Source organism: Belonocnema kinseyi, chromosome 1, assembly GCF_010883055.1.
Source record: "Belonocnema kinseyi isolate 2016_QV_RU_SX_M_011 chromosome 1, B_treatae_v1, whole genome shotgun sequence".
Lineage (NCBI taxonomy): Eukaryota > Metazoa > Arthropoda > Insecta > Hymenoptera > Cynipidae > Belonocnema > Belonocnema kinseyi.
Genome location: NC_046657.1, coordinates 20,320,920 through 20,338,152, shown reverse-complemented (window position 1 = coordinate 20,338,152; position 17,233 = coordinate 20,320,920).

The following is a 17,233-nucleotide window of genomic DNA, read 5'->3' as shown; positions in this document are numbered from 1 at the left end:
CACAATAAATCTGTAAAAGTATATATGTATTTTAGCTACAATCTGTATATTAATTAATACGATCTGTATCTGATAAGCATATGTTATAATAGTTACTTAATTTTAGCGTTTTAGAGAAAAATTGAAGGTATTATAATTGACAATATACTATTTTTTTGTTTTTAAAGAAATCTCAAAATTCTTTATAAAATGGACAAATTGGTTTCATCCTCTGCTTGATTTTATACAGAATTTTGAATTTTTATACCATTCAACATTTTAAAGAGAAAAATGTTTAGCTCTGTCATAATTAAAATTAATAAAGCTTATCAGTCATTAAAAAATAGGTGAGCATAAAACTTTTTCCGGTAATGTATTAAAATTATAAGCCATAATTTATGATTTATAGCATATAAATAGCTTTCTATAACTTAAACAATTACCGACGCCGAACGTCTGAAAAATGCCGAAAACTGCGAAGTAACTTCGAGGATTTGACCCACAAGCCAAGAGGGCGCTTTTAGCAGTCGGATTTTGACGGAGTTTCTTATTCCATTACATGAGCAATCTCCCAACTCATCTCTGTTATTACTATCAATCCGGTCGGTATGCAGTTTTCTTGTATTGTTTTGGTAGAAACATTGCGTAAAGTGCGTTTCGAGTAGAATGTTAACGAATAAGAGGTTATATTACAGATATCTATATTTTTATTCAAAATAACTTATTTTCCTCGTTGAATATCTTTAAAGGTAATTTTTCCAGTACATAAAATACCACAGAAGCAAACCATAATATTTTCTTATCTTTAAATGTTTTGACTTTCATAAGATGCTGCAGTCGGCTTTGCCTTCCGGTGAGAGGCAAAGCCGACGAAATACAGTTTGTTAGAAATAATTAAATTACATAATCATTTCTTTTTTCATGTGATTAATACTGATAGAAATATGATATAAAATAATGTATAACTCGAAATGAGAAAAAAATGGATCAATTCAACATTTTATTAACTTGAAAAAAATCATTGACTGTGAACTGGTTGGCGCTGCCAACCCCCCCTTACCCTAATTTTTTTTTAAATTCGTTTCATTATTATTCAAATTTAAAACTTCGCAAATAAGTTTTGACGTGTTTTTATACCAAATACGGGGTTTTCCTAATTCTTATTGTAATTCTACAACTAAACGTAAATTTCCCATAACCGCACGCCTCGACTTCATGGCGCCACTTGGCTATAGCCTGCATTAGTCTATTAGTTAAGTTGGCTTTGTGTTTAGCTTACGTTAACATTAATATACAAGTTGTAGAACATCGCTATCTGAATCAAGATTTTTGCAAGTACTCCGATGGATTTCTCATTAATAACAATGGGATTTTTTATATCGCTCTGTTTCATTGTTTTTAACTAGTATCTTCAGGTAAAATATTTTATCCATACATTTTTTTAAACTTACACACTATTTATCATACACACTAAAAACCGCGTTCCTTGAAGATAATATATTTTTTTGAACATCTATTTTACTCCAAAAAAGTTTTGTAATCCATGACCCGATATTTTTGTAATCTATATAGAACTCTATTCACTCTATATTTAAGTTTTTTGAAAACAAAAATTTATTTTCACAATAAATTATTATTTTTAAGTAGCTTGAAGTAGGACGATATAAAGTCCGAAACGTTAACGACTATATATTTTTTGTATGTAATTCGTTGTTGCTTAAGGTAAATGTTCCATTTTGGGCGAGTGACCCAGTTTGTGCGAATGCTCACATACTGTAGGTAAATCCGTTGTAACCTTAAAGTTTATGACACTAGTGATAGTTTATTCACATTCTAGAATGGATTAAAGATATTTTTGATATAGGTTTTATACTCATTTTATTACGCATTTTAGTACTTTAAACGTTATATAGTCACGCGTGTCGCCATCTGTGGCCGATCGAGCATATCATTACTCTCGGCTTGTTAGCTCGGGAGTTGATGGGCTGCATAGTTTTTCCTTTCAACAGTGCTGAAAAATTTTTGTGGCGTTAATGTTTGATTGGAAATTAAGTATTGATTATAACTTTTTTAAATGTGTTCTTTAATATAGTTGAAAGCTAATGGATAATTCGGATATTTCCTTCCGCCTTAATACGGACGGGAAAAAACGGTTGTAGGAATTTGTCTGAATGTTCACAAACAACACGGTTACATAAAAATTAGGAGTTTTTAAAAGATAAACAGCATACCATTTCAATTCTGAAGCTTTAGCTTGTTATGACGCCTGTTTTTTCATGCATTTGTATTTAATAATTGATGAACATGTGCGGCAAACGATTACAACAACAGTGAGATAGTCAATTTAAAAATGTAAACGATAAAAATATTCTTTTTCTTAATCGCGTGATTTATTATGTTAAACAATTTTTATGTTTAAATTTTGAACTTTCTAATGACAAATTAAATTAGAAGTCACTTCTAATCAATCGCGATATCCTTCTACTGTAGGAAATATAACATGTCACTCGCCCAAATTGGGACATTTGATTCGCCCAAACTGGGTCAGAGGAAAAATTTATTCGCCCAAATAGGTTCATTGGAATAGCATAAAATATTCTTTATTATTCAGTAAAAATTGTTTGTTTATAATGATATGCAGCAAAGTATTGATGAAAAATGTTCAAACTGTGCGGCAATAGGAACTGTTATGGATTTATAAGATTTAAAATACTTTTACAAGCAAAATACGCCAAATAAATCCTTACATTCGCCCAAATTGGGACATTTACCTTATTTGGACCTTTTAAATCTGAAAACTTCTTATGGCAGCAAGATTTATACTTCAAAACAGTGATATATTTAGAACCAGGCTGGCCTAAAAAAGCGAATTTTAGACATTTAAATCTTCACTATAAAAAAAGACACCTTAAAAAATCAGAGTGATGGTAATATTATTCAATTTCTCAAAAAAATATATATTATAGCAAGCCGCCAAGGTCACGAAAGTCAAAAAATGGTAAAAAACTGTTCTTCTTTCCAATTTTCATTACAATTTTTAACTTGATAATTTTTTCAATTGTTTGGTAACAGAATAAGATAAAATATATCTTTTTTGTCCCTTTAATTTGTGTGTGTATAAGATCAATCGTTTTTGAGAAAAATAAAAAAATGACGAAAAATATGACGAAATGTTTTGTTCTGTTTTCGAAATTGACATGTTTTTTAATACCATATACTTAAAAAAATCTAACAAAATATATTGAATGTATTAATTATGCAGTTCTCAGCTTGTGTCAATATCACTTGATGATATCGTCTACAATCCAGGTCTCACGACGAGGAAGTGGCTGCATTTCGAGTCCCACCGATGCTCAACCCAACCATCCTACCAAACTGGACAATTCGATGATGTCGATTTTATTGCGAAAGTTTATATTTACCTTTACGCTCTAAGTGTGAAATTTGTTTATGAGAATGAATTCGAGCTCTAATTATGCTGTCCCTAGTTCGTTATCCATAACTCTTTGCAGAAGCTTCCGTCTACGAGTTTGACGCACCTCTCCACACTCTGTGTGTTACAAGAAAATTCTTGAAAGTCGATTTCTCGCAGACGATTACCATTTATAAAGAGTCGTAAGTCTTTGTTTGAAAATACTCCACTCATTGCTTTTTGATTCTTGATCTTAAATTTCGGCTTCTCTGTTTGTCTTTCTTTTGCTTTTTATCGTGGCTCTACTATTCTTTGAAAAGCCCATTCTTGAATGTAGGCGTCCGCCTCAGTTATTGTTGATAGCAGAGTACTCTCAGGATAAGCGTAAAATGCATTGGTCCCAATAACTATGTTAATGATAAGTCTGTCATCCTCCGGAAGATATCTTGAAAGACAAATCATCTTGCACACATGCTTGGATGCATCCTTGATGAAATGGTGAACCCGATTGCAAAGCAGATTTTAATGTATACTTTAACTAGGAAAGTGACAATAGTTACAAGAATTTTGGAGGGCTTAGGATTGGACAAATATTCTCGCTTGTTTTTTTTTTGAATTTTGTATCTATCTAGCAAGATTCAATTTACCAGGATTTGGAGCAGCTGGGCCGTCAGGATAATTTCCCGAGAAAATCGCGTAGAGCATTTCGAACATATACTTTTGGTCCGTACTGAAAACTTCCACATCGACTTGAGGGCTAGGAACATTAATCGTAGCAAATCTGAGCGACAAGTCGACGCTCATAGTTTTGAATAGCTTGGCCGATAGGACATAGGGCCGACAGAACATCGAAATATACTCTTTAAAGATGGTACTTTGATAATATTTACCGCTCACTTTATTTTAAAGCCAAGTAAGATCTTTTCGACTATCTAAATACAATCCACGGAGATACAAAACCTGATCCTATTTTGCAAATTTGCCGTTACTTTCATTTATTTTCTTCCTTTATATTTGTCTACAACTTTGGATGCGTCTTCTGGTAACACGAATCCATGATCTTCTAAAACAGCAGTGATTAAAGCTGCTGTAGCACGATGGCCAATTTCATAGACAGCAGCTGCAATAGCTGCTGAGTACATTTTGGTGTTTCTGCTTCAGGTATTGCATTCATAGGTTGGAATTCATTTTCAATATCAAAATCATGTTCCTTATGCAAACTCTGACTTCCACGATACAAAGCCAATTTAACTTCCTCTTCTCTGAAATAATTTTCCTTCTTTTTGCGCTTTTAGTGCTCTTTCTTCTGGAAGAGATCATCTATGAACTCTGCTTCGAACTTTTGCGCTATATGGAACATGTACTGAGCCTATGTAATTTTTGTGATCAGTTCTTTGGTTTTAAATGAAACTTCGCTCTATGAAAGGAATTTTGGATTTCAAAGAACCAGTACACATTACGAAATCTAAATGTTCACAAGCAGAAATGTCCAACAGTTTTGGAGCATCATTTTTAAAACCTAGTCAGCTTTTTCAAGACTTCAAAAGAGATCTATGCTTTGTATAATAAAGTTCAATTTGATTTACTACAACATTAAATTTAAAAGCTAGAATTTACGCCCTAAAATATTAAAACTTCCTCTATAATAGGAACAGTTAATTATTTCTGAAGAAAGTATAATGATATAAGTACAAACAGTGTATTCATCAAAAGCGCAGACCTTGGTGGCTTGCTATAATAATGATAAAAAAAGATTACCTTCATTCTGATAAGTTAAGACAACTTTTTCATAGTCAGGACTTAATTATCTAAAATTTGATTTTTCGGCACGACCTAATTTAGAACTTATAAATATTTTTGCAATTTTATTGCGTATATAAAATCTTTAAGTAATATCTATTAACCGAAACCATTAAAAATCAGACAGGGTTCTACGCTTAAAATTGCAGAATCTTTTGGGGACGAAGTATGTTGTTTTTTTAGAGGGAATTAGGCGAAACGCTATTTTTCAGATCAGTAAAAAAAAATTTGCCAGAAGTTATGAATACTTTGACGTATTGCTTTGTCTAAAAAAGCGATTATCTTTAAACCTCTATAAATTTTGAACCATAATTACATTTCTTACCAATTTTTGTATCTTAAAATTTGATAAGAAAGATATCTTGTCAGTTTTATGCCAGCTAAACAACTCTTGTGGTGGGGAAAATGTTGAAATAAAAATTGGTACATCTGATAAAGTTCTATAAAAAGGTCTCGTGTCCTTTTGTGATATCTTTAATTGTTCACGAGATAAATGCATAAATTACATTTTAATAAAAAAAATTCTCCCGTTCTCAAAAATCTTTAAGCCCGCATGATACTGATAATATGCCTGGCTTTTATTAATAGAAACTTACCAAAAATATTTGGAAAAATATAAAAGGTGGGGTTTTCAAGAAAATATTTTTTTCATGTTTTTAATCTTTGAGAAAAAAATAAAAAAACTTTTCTTGAAACTCTTATTTTTAAAAAAATTTTAACATACTTTGTTTATAATTTCAGCTAATTACATCTACTTCTGGTTTCTTAGTTACGTGAAAAGCAGGGATTTTGTTGAACAGGCAAAATTCTTTAATACCTGGTAAAGATGGATCTTCTCTCGAATTCGAGGAATCATAATTGACAACATCACGAATTATTCAGTCGCTTTCCTTGAATACTTTATTAATATTTATATGATCAAGTAAATAAAATCTGAAAGATTTGTTTGCTCTAAAATTTTTCTGCAAAGCCGAATATGGAGTGAAGACCAAGATTATAAACTATAACCAATTCTCAATCGAAATACATTTTTTCCTCGCTAGTGGAAAGATTTATTTTAATTCCTTTATTTTGAAGAAATTTAATTTCTTTTACTACTTTTTGAAAAAACGACTGAATTTTTAAAGGTATTCTGATCTAGACTGTTAAAGAGAATAACTAGAAAAATGTGATCAATTTTCTATGCAAATTCTGGCTGCGAGCATGGAACGCTTAAATATACTGCTTTACACTCTAAGATGCCCTGATGACACTACATGACATTATTGTTCTCATAACCCTCAAAATACATTGAAAGTATAAGAAAAAATTTACTCCCGTGTCGATTACATTTTTCAACACAAAAAGAGGTTTGAATCATGTTCCATAGAATTTCATTGAAAAGGTTTACATGCTCAATATATTTCATGGTTTTATCGAATATACCGGGCATTTAAAAAAATTCCTTTAACACTCTTCGAATTGAAATAAATTGCCCACAACTGGAACATCTTCGAGTCTGGTTCCTGTATGTCTCGACTCCAATTCTGTTCTTTTTTAGAGTTTATAATTCTCTGGTATTAGAAATGTTTCGTAAAATCTGAAATGTGAAAAACTTTGTTTTTCTGTTTTAATATTTTAAAACAATTTTGCGTAAGTTTTGAAAACGAATTGTATTTCAGACAAGCATTCTTCATTTGCACCTAAAATTAGTAAGAGACTGCAAACTTTGTTTTTAACTAAACTTAACGTGTTTACAAACTATTGACGCGTTTTTTTGATATATCTGGATACTGGTATAATTTTTCTGCAAATTTGATAGACTCCTCAGCTATTTCATTTGAAGAATCTGCGACGTTTGTAGCTCGTTATGAAGCTCCAATATCCCAAAGCAACTCAATATCTGAATCACAGTGGCTCGATTTGGAAGATTATTCTACTAAATTAAAAGTAACTTCTTAAGCAGATTCATCATCACTATCAAAATTTTAAGAATCTTTAACTGATAGTGAAGGATTCTGCAAGGAAGGGACAGGATTTGCTTTGACAACTACGTGCTTTTTTCTTATGTGTTTAATAAAGCTACCAAGTAAAAATGGAGAAACTTCCTTAGGTCGTTGAATTGTGTCTTTAGTAGCCTACCTTATCAAATACTAACGTTTCTTTAACTGATTTAGTTAGGGCATCGCCAGCGACTTGAATGTCGTAAATTGCGTATTATATAAGCTGCCAGAGTCTGAGAGACGGTTTTGAATACTGACAATCTAGCGCAAAGAAAGGCTTGAAGATTTCTTTCAATGCATCCAGGAAATCGCATAAAGGCCTGATTCTTAAGCTGCTTTACTTCTTGTTTAATACTCTCCGTTTTCTGGATGATAGAAAATGATCAAATATAATTTGTGGCAAAAAGTAAAATGATTTCTATTGAAGGTAACTTATGAAGGCATCTTGATGTTTTGAAAGTTTATACAGGAAAAAACAATATAAGACTTTTACATAAATTGAAAAAATACTACGTAATAAAAAATTATGATTAATTAGGAATAATTAAATTGCGAAATAAACGAGTATATCACTCATACCAAATGTTTTGCATCTTGAAGCATGGGAATTTCGTTACATAAACAGTGATCGATAGCTTCTCTACTAGTAGTAAAGATACTAGACAACAAGTAGACATAAGTTTGTAGTTATTTATTTCGTAAACTCATACCAAATGAAAACTTTTTAAATCTACCAAACATCAAAAGATAATTTCTGCTAAATTGCGAAACTTGATTATCTTTTTAGCAACAAATATTATTGCTACTTATCGTTTTTTTTAATTCAAATAATTTCAAATATCCAGTCCAATAATTTCTATTAATGCTTTTGTATTCTCATTGGAAAATTATTTTTGTGTGTAAGTATTGTAACTGAGGTTGCATACTTGGAGGTTGCTGAACAAGATCTTCTTTATATATTTTTTTAAACTTTTCCTTCTTCAAGAATGTTCTGCGACCTTAACCTCTTGGCAAGGTAGTGAATGATTTGTAGGGAGTAAAGTTAGTTCACGCCAACTCTCCAGGAAATAGGTTTCCTGTTAATTGAGATATCACAATGAAAACTTTGGTCTCAATCCTGAAGAAAAATAACTTACGTTTTCATTTCATTGTAAATAATAGTAGAAAGCTTTTAACTAACTTTCGACAGTCCTCAAACCATCATCTTTAAACTTTTAAATGGCAGTTCTCGTCAAAAGTGATCTTGTTTCTGGACGAAAGCTTTTGTGATCGTGAAAATGTTTGAGAATCAATTTACTATCACCATCAACGTTTAGTTAAGCTAACAAATTCTGCAACGCATTTACGCATGTTGTGAAATTTGTGAAATCTTACCTCTTCTATAGACTTTTTTTTTATCACAGGCAAGGATTGTGATTGTAAGCAAACCGGTACTTCCTCATTTTATCTTAAGGGAAGTACTTTTCACCACAAATTTGCGATTCCTTTCTATTGTATGACACCTTGATATCTTCATCTTATTCGTTAAAAAATAAGATTCAACCTCCTGAAAGATGTGCGATTATACTTATAAAACAAAAAATTGAACATTGCACTTTAAAATTCAGATGATTCAGATGAAGCTATATTAGCATGGAGCCGGTATTTGTAAAGTTGTAAGCAAGAGAAAATATATAGAATCTGTTTTGTGCTGTTCTGGTGATTTAAAATAGCGTCGCGGCTAGTCATCCATCTTTTTATCTTAATTTCTAAATTTATATTAAATAAATATAATTCATGAAAATAAAAGGTCTCATTGCTGTTTTTTCTTTGAATACTATACGGATATATCTTATTTTCTTTGTTTGAGAGTTTGGCGCCGTATAGTATTAATACTGTCCATTTTTAAATATTCTTTTAAGGATATTTCATTGGGCCCTTATAACCTTCAAAATTACTAAGTTATAATCACATTCACCGAAAGATATTTTCCCATGCATTTTTATTTTAAAACTCCAATTAAATAGAAGTCTATATGCGGGTCACCCTCGCTGTTGAAGTATTATTTAAGTCCTTTAGCATGAACCGTGAGATAACTTTACTTAACTGCGTATGGGATTGTGGAAATTTGTCTGTACTAAGTTTTGCTTAGAATCACTGCATGAATTTACTCATAACCAATTATAACCCGTGGCTGCATCCGCCTTTATTAGCCATACTCGAACTTTCTTGGACGTGGGGCCATGGGACAGGAAAACTGCAGGAAACCACCACCCAAGTTCAGTCGGTTTTTCGACAGTCAATTTTTATGGCAGACATTCGACCCTACTCATCAAATGCACACAATCCCATGTGCGAACATTTCCTGGCAGTATGGTTACCAGTCTGGCCCCGGTCTGACCTTATCTAGACCGTCTAGTCTAGAAGGTCTGATCTGTCCCAGAACTGGCGCTCATTGAGTTAAATGGTTATTTTCTAAATGATAAAGAATATTTAGATAAAATTCTTATGAACAATGAAGAAGAAGTACATAATACGTCGACTGAAATATTCATAAAAGATGTAATTTGAGAAAGAAGAGATATTTCACAAGAAAAAAAGTTCCGCAAAAGCGTAGCAAAATTGTGTATTCAAAACCTGGAAAATACTATAAAAAAGATCAGTCTATAATTCCTGATGAAAATTTACAAACAGTAAACTACTAGGGTGGTAAAAGTTTACAGGTTCTAGAATTATTTATGGAACTACGAATGAGAATGAGACTGCTAAAACTTTATCGTTATCAGGTCACCACATTAAAAATCTTATTAGTGACAGTCCGGCTCAGATTTCACAGTCTATTTGAATACAGTTTTAAAACCTTAACCAACTTCCAATCACTACACTGTCAAAAATCATTTGAACTTTACAACACTTGAACAAGACTTCAACAATACAAGCGTAAGGTAAAACTGTAAACATGGTATTCGAATGACGAAATTGGAATACATGTATTGTAAGTGTTGTAAATCGTTAAGTCACCGTCCAGCATTCCAGTACGTGCATTAGAGCATTTTTAAGACTAAATTTTGCAGAAGGAAATTACGTAATTAATGGAATTCTAGAGATTACGTAATTATTGGAATTCGGCGAATTCACCGAATTCACGAAATTGAAGGAATTCGCGGAATTTAAGGAATTGGGGAAATTAACTGTAATCAGGGAATTCACGGAATTGTTTCTCTTATGGTTTAAAAAATGGCATTCAGAGTTCGAGTTAATTGCTATGTGTGCGATAGAGTCTATCAACCAGGACAAATGGCTCAAATTGATGGAAATAATAATCCTGATAGGCAAAACATTGCAATTTTTAGACGCCTTCAACTTCGAAGACCACCACTTGAAGTCGCCGATGAGAGTAGGTTATGTCTTAATTGCAATCAATCGATTCGCAATGAGATAGAGGAGCTCTAACGTGACCCAGACTGTTTAAGACTGAATGTTCTTACACAAACAGGCAGGCAAACGCGCATGTTCTGTAATGCTGATATTAATACTCTAAGGCTTTCAATTGTATGTAGAGTTAACGCTTTTATTGTCATGGACATTTTCATTCCAGAAGAAACAAGAGCATGCTTAAATCATTTGGATGAACATGGTTTCATCTTAGGCCCCTTGCTTCCTGGACTACAAGCGATTAATAGACCGTATAGGATTCCGGGACAGCAGTTACTTCTGTTTTTGCAGCAACTTCGTAAAAAAGCAAATGTTCATGCGGCCGCGGCGTTTAATAATGAGGATAGTTTCACTGATGAAGAGTTTGAAGCTATTGCTCCTGTAACAAAGGATCAATTTAGAGAATTGTATGCATTTTGTGATCCTATTCCGCAGTTACATGGACATGGTGCCAGATACGTTAGGAAAAAAGATCTGCTGACTTTCTTTTGCAAAATGCGTCAAGGTCTTTCTGATGAAGTTCTGAAAGTGATTTTTAATTATTCGAGCCGGCAAGCTACAAGCATGGCCATTTCTACTGTAAGAGAGTCTTTAATGCAGCGATTTGTGCCTGGTAACATTGGATTTAATGCGATAAGCAGAGAGGAATTCATTGAAAGACACCAGACATCATTCGCCAATGCCATCCTGATATCGAGATGCAAGGCGCTACAGCAGAGCTTGCAAGAGAATATATAGCGACAGCTCGTGAGCCAAACATTGTGCAAGCGCGCGTAGAAGTGGACAATATGCGCTACGGAAATGCAAATTTGAATCGCCTGCATGAACTTCAAGTACCACAATTTCCTTGCTTTACAATGGAAGAAATACGCGACATAACAATTGTCGTGATTCGAGAAGAACTTTCCCCATCTTACGTTCAAGACAAGTTGCAACGAGAAGAAGATGAGGAGTTTTAACTAGATACGCGACTTAATGAACCTGGTTTGATCAGAGTACGAGTATTTTCTCGTTTCTGAAATGCGACAAGGTACCAGCTGTGGATAGCGTTCAATGAGATCGATGGCATAGGACCAGACAATAACGAAACGCTTCTCGGTTATTACTGCACATTTAAGTCAGGGGCCAGAACTCTAAGCACTTGCGCACATATTGCAGGCGTTTTATGGTTCCTGTGTTATGCACGTCACCAGCAACACGTAAGGTATCCTCAAACTTCCTTGCTACGAAGGATTCTAGACGCTGCTAATAGAGGTGAACAAGCGAACCCGTAGCAAGAGCCAGAACTAGTTTAATATTTCACAAAAGCTACTGGGATTGGTTCTATTTGCTGATCATGGGTGCTTAGCGTTAGGCCCTCTTGCGAAGGGTACACTGTTATTATCGGAATGTGCGCACTAGTTACTAATGTTACTTTGGCTACCATTTCTGCCTTTAAAGAAGTGATTAATTAGTAAAGTTAAAATTTTGGGCGCTTAGCATTTGATCGTTTTGAGAAGCGCGCTATATGAGTCAACGGTGTAGGCGAAAATATGACAAACCACGATCTGAACCGTAATTTCTATGTTGACATCGCTTTTGTAACTAAATCTATTGTAATTCGTTCTATTCACTGATAATGAGTGCTTAGCGTTCGGCACTCTTGAGAACAGTACAATGTAATTATCGGAATGTACGCACTAGTTACTAATGTTACTTTGGGTACCATTTCTGCCTTCAAAAAAGTGATGACTTAGTCAAGTTAAAATCTTGGACGATTAGCGTTTGATCGTTTTGAGAAGCGCGCTATATGAGTCAACGGTTTAGGCGAAAATATGACAGACCACGATCTGAAACGTGATTTCTATGTTGACATTTTCCGATACATTTAGTGAGGGGTCCTTTGACTTTAGAGGGGATGCGTGAAGTTTGCCCCCCGAAATCAATTTCGCCCCTAATTTCATAACCAGGAGGGTACAAACGAAAATATTGAATGTGCTAATAGTACAAACGATGCACAAACGTATGTGAAAAGAGAATTTAAAAAATTTGAACTTCGGGGGCTCAACTTCACGGGGGTCTTAAAGGCATCCGCTTTCTACAATCGATACGCATCAAGAATGTACATTCCAAGAAACTTCTGGCAACTGGTCTGAGGAATAAAATATTTTTCAAGGATTTCCTTCACCTTTTTCTAACACAGAACAAGCTTCTAATCATTAGAAAGCTTTACCCACCACTGTTGAACTATCGAATTATAACCAAACCATTTCCCAAGACTCAACGTTAAATATATTTTCTATGAATACTAATATACAAGAAACTAGAGCGTCGATATAAAATGAGAAAGATGACCAAGATTATTTTGTTGGGAATGATTATTCATCCAGTCATGATGACCTAATTGAAAAACACTTGGTCAAGTGTATTCTTTCTTTCGGTATTTTTAATGACTTAAAATCAAGAATATCTTATGCTTAGTTCTATTATTGGGCAATATTCTATTTTTATTTTGATAAGCTCTTAAAATTTTCCCTTCATCTTTCACACAGTTACCAACGGAGACATTGAATTTCAAGAGCTTCTGCTAGCTGCGATAAAGCAGTCGTACAAGGCGTCTAAGGAAAAAGAAAATGCTATGATTTTAAGAATTGAAATAATTTAATGAGTTACTTGCTATGAAAAAATTAGCCCTGAACGTTCGAAAAATATACTTTTGTGCCACTTCGGATGAATCAGTGAGGGTTTAATATAATACAAATTAAGATCTTCTACGTTTTATTAGGTCCTACATTTTAGAGGTATAAAGGAGGGCTAAATTTTCTACTAGGGAATGAAGAAACGTGTAAGCCTCAAACTGACTAAATAATTTTAAACTGAAATACTTCTTTAAAAGTTTGCCTTTAGCAATGATCCAAGCTTAGTAACAATTAACAATATAAATATTTTCCACCAATTTAAAAATAATTTTTAAAAATGCTTATTTTTAAACTTGAGATAACTAGTGTGCATACTGAAATAGTAAAATTTTCAGATCTAGAACAGTATGAGCTTGAATAGTAGTAATTAATTATTAAAACTAAAAGCGCATGATTTTTTGGCCAAAAAACAGTCATTGTTTTTTAAATACTCAAAGGAAAAATTGGTGGAAGGACAATTTAGGGTCCAGTTTGATTTCGCAGAAAATGTAGCTTTTTTAGCTCAGAACACCGCACAAGCTTTTCATTGGAATAGTGACCAAGGAAGTATTTTCAGAGTAATTATTTGATACAGAAAAGATGATCAGCTGAAACATCGTAGCATGGCCATACTATCGGACGCTCTGACTCATAATTCTGTGGCCATACACGCATTTCAGCAAATAATTGTCAGATGATCCGAAAAGAAGTCACACTAACGGGAACACTTAAGGTATTCTGACCTCATGTACAAAAATCAAGAAAATAAAGAATGGGTTTTCTTTCATAATTCCGTTGGAAAATTAGTTTTTGAGAGATTACAGACTTTTTTGAAATTTGCTGATTAAAAAAAATATTTTTTCAAATTGCGTTTAATCGCGAATAATTAAAAGAAATAGACATTTATATTATGTAAATCACTATAGTTATGAAACTTCAGGAAGAAAGGACCAATATCTTTAATTTTTAATAGTTCATTTTTTTCAAGATTTATTTGCGTTTCTATATTTTAACATCTGAAAGAACGGATACTGGAATTCGATCAAAATGGCCAACATTAGCTGAAATTCTTCAGATGATTTGAGATGGAAATACTTATATATCTTTTTAGTATAAGAAAATTGTGTAAGGTATAGTGATAAACATTCTTCTAATTTTAATAGCCGATGCTCTGTTTATTTGTTCTTCTGCGTAATCCACACACATTGTAAATTTTAATACATAACCTTGAAAATTTGCAGCGGGTAATAATAAATCTGATAATGGGTTATATAGGTTTAGTATAGGTTTAATTATTTTTTATATCGTGCACCCTTAACTATACACCAAACATCGCAACCCATAATGCTATGCTCCCTCAATTTGTATCAGCAAAAAACATTTATGCAAATTTAGGCAGTATGTCATTATGTTTAAAGATGTACTTATTAACGCGATTGCGGAGACGCCTAGCGGTCCATTTTCCTCCACTAAAGGCGCATCACCTCATTGTAGTATTGAATTTGACGGGGGTGGGGAGAAATTGGGTGAAGATCCGGATGGTTTTGTAAATTCCAATCTTGGGATGGTTAATCTATGGAACACGCAAACTATTGAGCAGCACCTTTCAAACCAAGCAACTTTTCATACATTCACTAAATTTTAATCAGTGCGATCTGGGGCACTGAATAAAATTATCAGGTGATCAATTAGCAGTTGTTTTAACGGATTAATGCGGATGAAGGAGGCCCCTAGCGGTACAGTTTTCTCCACTGCAGGCCCATCACCTCATTGGAGCATTGAATTTTAGGGACAAAAAGTTGAGCAGAGATCTATATGTGTTCCTCAATCTTAATCATGGGATGATTAAGATTAATAAAAACATTTAGAACTTTGCCAAACTTTTCTCCTCTGAAAAGTATTACTACAGTGAGGCAATGTACCTTCAGTGGAGGACGCTGGACCGCTAGAGGCCTCCTTCATCCGGATTAATTCGAAAAAACAACTCATATTTTATTATATAATGATTTTATTTAGTGACCTATTTGAGACTGGTCCAAATTTAGAAAGTGTATCAAAAGTGCTTCAGCTTATAACATGTTGTTGAGTGGTTCGCATGATCCATTGATTAATCACTCCATGATTAAAATTAACAAAAATATCCGGATCTCTGCCTAACTTTTTCCACTAAAAAGCAATACTCACATGGGGCGATGCGCCTGTAATGGAGAAAACTGGACCGCTGAATGGCTTAAATGATTTATTTATTAACCACCTGATGATTCAGATTAAAAAGTCATCCAGATCTTTCCTAAATTCAATACTCCAATAAGGTAGATGCGCTTGTAGTGGAGCAAACTGAAACGCTAGGGTTCTTTTTCATCGTGATAGAAAATACTTCTTTTTTAGTTTTATCTAGTGGACAAGTATTTTTATCTGTAATTCTTTTGCATCTTCAGTAAATACTTCTGCACTCCTCCATTGAAAATAACGGTAGTCGGACTTGCATTAACCCCGCAGGATATAAACATCGGTGCCTGAAATGTGAGAGCTAAGTATAGGTTTTGACTCATTAATTAAGTAGATATGAATTATATTGTCTTACGTAGGTTTCGATTTCTTTCAATAACTTACAATATGGATGATCCTGGCTTTGGGCATCCACAGAAACTAAAAACACTAAACGATATAGCAGGTAGAGCTCCAAGAAAGAGAATTATTGCCCCATTAGGACTTTCTTCAAAGTTGAAATGTGGGGAAACTTGAATCAATACTGGAAAAGAAATCGTGAGTAGAATTTGATTGCAATAAACTAATGATACTAAATTTACAGAGCAAAAAATTATTGAAAACTTATTTTTTTGGCAAATTGATTTTTAAGAAATTGATTTTTTACAAAGGAAAACCAGCAAATAAATCACCCAGTTTTTTATTAGGTGCGATTGAAATACATATTACTGATGGTGTGAGGAGTTTCACTATTTCTCAGTACGTAACCAGATAAGATTTTGTACGCAGGAAATTTGTGCGTAGCAAGTGATAAAGTTGAATAAATACAAGAACAAAGAAATAAGACAAATACGGCAGATAATATAGTACCAGCATACACAGTCAAATTATTTTCGTGAATATGATGAATGTAGTAAGTTTTTCAAAGCAATACATCTCGACCTTCGGCATGGCCATTTGTATCTAGCCTTATTATGCTTGTTTGACGAATGTGAGAAATGGTGGATTCGTTTGCGTGAAAGATATAAATTAAGTTATCATGTCTCATCTTCAAGGCGGTTGGAACAATCTCCAATAATATGGCGAAATCTGTTGAGCGCTCAAATTTTTCCATTCAAATTCGATAAATCGGCTCTTTTAAAACTTTCAGAACCTTGAAAGTGGTTGCATCGTCGCACTGCATTGGATAACTCTAGTATTTTTTCAAAAAGGATAAGATAACTGCTGGAGAGTGGGAGTAAACAATTGTAGATATAACGTGAAGTAGGACGAAAGTCGACTGACTCTAGTCTGAAAGATGAGCGCTGGATAGATCGATATTACTGCGAAAATGCACAGTCGGTAATAGCCGGATCTGTATGTTGCTACACCTGTTTTGTCGAAAACTTTGAATTTGAATGAAACATGTTCTCTGAAAAAAGATAGAACGATAGAGGCCTGTTGCCACTGAATTACGATTGCAATAAGGAGCCTCGGTTTAAGGACAACAGAGTAAATTTATGCAAGCATTTTAGGCCTTGACCCCACGTCAACTCAAAGCCTTTCCTGCATATTCAATAAGTCATGACAAATTTCCTGCATTAGGTTTCCAGGAGCTTCGCCCAGTTCAGTTTTCTATCTAGTATTCTTTCCAGATATTTAACCAAATCATAAAAAGTCAGCCTCCCACCACAAAATACAGGAATGTCCAGAGCTCTGCAGTGCGCAGAGTTGGCCTTGTGAGACCTCTCCACGCGACAGGACATCCCTCTGTTGGCAGCCTCGTGACCTCAAAGCCTCTT